Source organism: Rhopilema esculentum, chromosome 19 (assembly GCF_057945365.1).
Source record: "Rhopilema esculentum isolate cy_ngs chromosome 19, ASM5794536v1, whole genome shotgun sequence".
Classification (NCBI taxonomy): domain Eukaryota; kingdom Metazoa; phylum Cnidaria; class Scyphozoa; order Rhizostomeae; family Rhizostomatidae; genus Rhopilema; species Rhopilema esculentum.
The window spans coordinates 899,147-904,355 of NC_142833.1; the positions used below are offsets into that span (position 1 = coordinate 899,147).

General features: G+C 37.1%; 1 non-coding gene across 1 annotated transcript; it reads left to right on the forward strand.

Moving 5' to 3' along the window:
- The first annotated feature begins 3,503 nt into the window (after nt 1–3,503).
- Trnap-cgg (transfer RNA proline (anticodon CGG)) lies at nt 3,504–3,575 on the forward strand. Its single transcript has one exon. It is a non-coding gene; the product is annotated as a tRNA-Pro (tRNA).
- Nucleotides 3,576–5,209: the final 1,634 nt, after the last annotated feature.

Genomic DNA, 5,209 nt, shown 5'->3' on the forward strand with positions numbered 1-5,209 from the left:
TTTGCCGTGTTTTTCTTGGCTTCAAACCCACAATGCTTGCCAAATGTCTTAGAACTGAGACGTTAGTTTATCTAGCCATCTCTATCTCCCTAAGGTAACAATGCTGGTTTATTTTAAAACGGGTCAGGGAATTAGAAAGAGTACCTTCCTAATTTACTTTAGGGAAAAACACCTTTGCATTCCTATTATTATATTTTTCTAAACTATCAACATTGTTCTAGATGGATAAGGACTGGTAATTTTCAGGGAAGATATAAAAAGATGTAAAGTAAAATGCAAATTGCTGGCTGCTCCAAGTAATATTTGCTGGAATGTTTTCATCATTCCTCAAAACTCCCAATAGCAAAGGATTTGGGAGAAACGCATGTTTGTAAAAACAACAGACACTGTATCCACTGTCCCTGAAAACAATTTTCAGCAATGAGTTTGCTTTCTTAAAAAGAAAATAGATTTACAATATCTAATCTCGAAATATCTCACAGAGCAATTTTTTTACAAACGAGAGGGGGGTGCTATTGAAATGTAGCAAGAATCCGATGTAGCGTACCGTACATATTTCGCAAGCAATAGAGCTGCGGGCTATTTAGGCTGCTTCCATGAAAGCAGATAACGAAATATGGAAAGTTATCAAGATGCTGATCTGCATTTCTAGAAAAGTGAGTTCTAAGATTTTAGTTTTGCAACTTTTGCAGCGATCCTGTGGCCTTGGCAAGTGTCTGGACAATATTCATTGAAACAGGTTCAGCATTGACAACAGCATCTTTTTCCTCTGTTTTCTGAATGGAATTCAACTGTGGTGTCATCAGAATGCATTAGCTTATTTGCCTTTTTAATGCACATCAAAAGATCGTTAACGTGATTCAAAAAACAGAAGTGGCGCAAGGCATAATCCTTGAGGTAGAGCTTTTTTGTTTAAACTCAATCGGACGAAACACCGTTTACTCCTTAATGGCATTTGACACAGGTAAAAGTGGCTTACAGCCACTCGATTCCGAATTGTTGACCAATCAAATTGCGCATAGAGAAGGACACGTGAACAGTTTCCGTCTTTCTGCAAATCGGTGAAATCCTAGAGCAGGGCGCAGTGGTTTTACGTGATCAGTTTTCAATTCCTTTTTGTTCACTTGCTCTGATCAATTTTGCCTAAGTTTTTTTGGATTCGCTGTACTTTTGCATGTCAAACGCCTTTAACAATAATGTTACATCATTCTTAACTATACATAAATGGCCTAAAATGAACCATTGTTATTTATTTCTAAAAATCAGGACCACTGAACCATATTGACCAACCATCTGCCTATGCATTATCAGATTTTGCATTTTAGTTTTTCTCTTTTTATAGGCATTTTTTCACTTCATAATAATTTATTCTTCCTAAATGGCTGCGCTGGTGTGTTCAGAAATAGGTATTGACTAGCAGACTGTTCAGAATCGGCCATAGTGGCATTGTTTTAAGAATTAAGCTGTAAAAAGACATTTTGACACTGTTGTATAACTGGGCTTGTTAAAAAGTATAACACCCAAAAGTCGTACGATCCCAGGGTATATCTGGAGGTATCCTATTGTTAAACAATATTTTAAAATTATAGCATCCTACTTCTTCAGTATACTCCAACTATTTCGAAGTTATCTTCGATCTGAATTGAAGTGGTGTGATTGGATTTTGTGAAACTGACCCAAAATAGAAAAAACTGGCGTAAGATTTTAAGGCGCGTCGTGCTGTATTAATAGAGTTGTCAAGTGATGATGTCACAAAATCTAATTTTAGAATTTTTGAAATTTTTCCCATTACCTGGAAGAACATCATGAAATACCCTGGCCCCATCAAACCTCTATAATTTGGTCTCAGTTCATAACTTTATGATTTTGTTGCCTTTTTAATTTAATATCAATAACGCCGAAAATAACTTAATTACACTCTTTTTTATAAGAACCAGGAAATTTAAGTTCAGTCGTTCTTAATTTGTTTTTAAATTTGTAGGGTAATGAGCAGTGCGGTTGCTATCTTTTCGCTCTAGGGAGGTGTCCAGGCCTTATTTGCCAACAAAGTGCATGAGAAAACCTTCATTTGCCAACAAGTTTGAATATTCACCGAAAAAGCACCCCCAAAAGCACCCACACAACTCGATTTGGAGAAAAAACGTTGTTCAAAATTGCATTTTGCAGAAGCTCAGCCTCAGTTTGTTCTTTGTTCTCAATTAACTTTTGACCAACTTTGAGGCTCGTGTTCTTATCAAATTGTTCTTATATAAAGAAGAGCAGGGCCGTAAATCTGTCATGTGAATTGGGGGGGGGGGGGGGGTCAGCAGAGCGAATGAATATAAAGTATGCAGTGGGTCATGGCACCACAAGGGATTTATGGTATGTGTTATGGAAACAGTTGAGGGGCAAATTACTTTAAAAACAAAAGTCAATATTTTTGGATTTCTCAAGACTTTCTGCTCTATAGAAGGTATTTACAGATATTCCTTAGTACATTGACTTGTGTGTATGATTGGATGGATAACATTTTTCAGAGACGGCCCCAAGAAATTGAACCTTGGGAGCTAAGAATCAAGTTTACTTTCGTAGGAGGACCCACCATGGTTGGGTCCGACGCGGAAGAAAATTTTTGAAATTTTACCTTCTAGAAAGGCTAAAAAAGCATCCCCCAGACTAAATTTAATAAAATACTAGAATCGCTCAGGATAGAAAGTTTGGCGTTTCTCAGAAGAACACAGATTATTGTTTATTGGGTGAAATGAGGGGAAGAGTCATGCTTAAACCTTAGAGACAGACTTTGGGGAAATATGGGACACTGTTGTATTGATTGGTAGAAATTTAACTGAACAGAAATGTGCGTCTTCCTTATTTTGACTGATTTCAGTAGGCCATGTTTACACATCAAAAATGAATACATTTTAATGATACAAAAAGTGATTTACTAAATAAAAGTAAATAATAGACAAATAATAGAAATTTACGTAAATAAGTTAGTAAATAGGTCAAATAAAATGACAGATTGCTCTCTTTTTATTTCATACTCTGTTTTCAAAAATAAAACGGTAGAAAACAGTAGAAAACGGTAAAAAACGGTAGAAAACGGTAAGTTTTTATATTGTAAAAATTATAAAAACCACTCTGCTTACAAAAATAACCTTAGTGGCCGAGGTTTGTTGCAATAACACAGAAAACGTAGTTTGGTTCTAACCCGGCTACCAGGGATTTCTTTCTTCCAAGAAAAATGATGGTAATTTCTCCAAAAAAATCGTTTTGCTCCAGATTTTTGGGGGGTCCAGTCCCCCCGTCCCCCCGGGATTTACGGCCCTGAAGAAGAGTGTATACTGAAAATGAGAATTTGTAGTGTTTAAATCAATTTGCGTTTCTTATAAATAAATGTTACTTATTACTCTGATGAAGCCCTATATGCCGGTGCGAAATATTAGTAGTGAAAATTCTGGTCGTCGCGTTGCTTTGTTCATGACTAATAATGTTATTGTTTTTTGTTCATCCAATTGCTTGTTGGCTCAGTGGTCTAGTGGTATGATTCTCGCTTCGGGTGCGAGAGGTTCCGGGTTCGATTCCCGGCTGAGCCCGTTCTTTTCTTTAACGATCTTTTCCTCTTCCTTTCTTTTTTATCTTACTGACTGGAAATAGTTTCAATTTTTTATTGATGCTTTTAAAAAGAATCATAGATTGTCTTTTACAAAATGTTTCAGGAGTGAAACGAACGAACTTTTCAGTATGAGGAACAGCGTCCAAGCGATAAGGTAATGAATTATCACCTCCCACAAGGTTCCAGTATGAAGCCAATGATTTTTATTTCTCTTTCCCGTAACTCAAATTTGATCTAATTCCCTCATTACAACTATCATTTACATTTTTGCATTGAATTGTGATTTTAACAGGAATCTTCAAAATAGGTTTCCGCCGCGTCACCATCAATCGAGAAAATAGGTCATCACATGTGATCGTTTAGGTTAGAGTTACCTTGTTGAAATCAACGAAAATGACCCACCACGCTGCATTTATTGGTATCAAGAGTTGTTGACATGTCTCCTTTGCAAGTGATATTATCTTACTGCAGAAAAGATTGCTGTTTTAATCATATTTTCAAAAGATATACCTACCCTGTCATGCAGGGAAGTATCCCTGGTTAAAATGTACTACAGATGTAGATGTCCTTATCGATAAATATGTGTTACGACGCTCACGATGACAAACAAGCAGTGCTCTTCATAACAATGGTTTGGCAGGCCACGGATATGTATCCAAGTTTGCAACATCTTAAAGTTTTCGACAGGATCTTGGCTGCACCAAAAGTATTTTTGAACAAGTTGGAGGCTCGTTTACTGACAAAATTGTTGTTATGACAAAGAAGATTTGCTTCAAGGCTTGTTTGAATTCAATTAAATTCAGCGGTTTGCTATATAACACCTAGTTATACGACATTTAGAAAGACCAAGGCACTGACATTACAAGCTTTTATGTGTATGTACAACGTTCATTATCAAAAAGGAGCTTTGTTCCATTCCTCGAATTAGCCACCACCCTGTGAAACCCCCTATTTCCGCAGGATTAACCGTGACCATTGTTTCGTATTATTCTCAAATAGAAGACTGCTATGCTCGTTCAAAAAAAGATTAAAATCGAACTTTTCAGGGCCCACGCCATGAATTTGAAAGTGGGGGGGGGGGGGCAAGGCTAGCAAAAGTAGAAGGCTTCTTTCCTCTTTTAAAACTACACACTTTTTATAAGTTCCTTGATTTTTACTGTACAACAAGTGCCATGAAAATAGTACAGAAACAGGAAAAACATAAAAATTTTGAATTTTGCTTTTACTTGTGGCTAGAACTCAGGAGCAAACACACAAAGAAAGTTATGTATAGTGAAAATCTCACCCTCGGTTTTTTGACTACAATAAGCCTTCAATATTTCGGCCTTCTACATGTAGTAGCAAATATGAAACACCGCAATACGCCGAGAATAAACAACAATAAATACACGTAAATCAGTAAAGGCTGATATTTCGCCCCGGCATACGGGGCTTCATCAGAGCAAAAGTTAACGGGCTAAATAATTACACATTTAAAAAAGGCGATGGTGGTGTCGGATTGGCTGATGTGGAATGGTGTGAATGCAGCGCAGTGGTAGAGGAGGGAATGGTGGCGAATGAGAGAGGGTGGGTGGTGGTGGTGGTGGAATGAAAACGTAATGGGGATGAAGTACT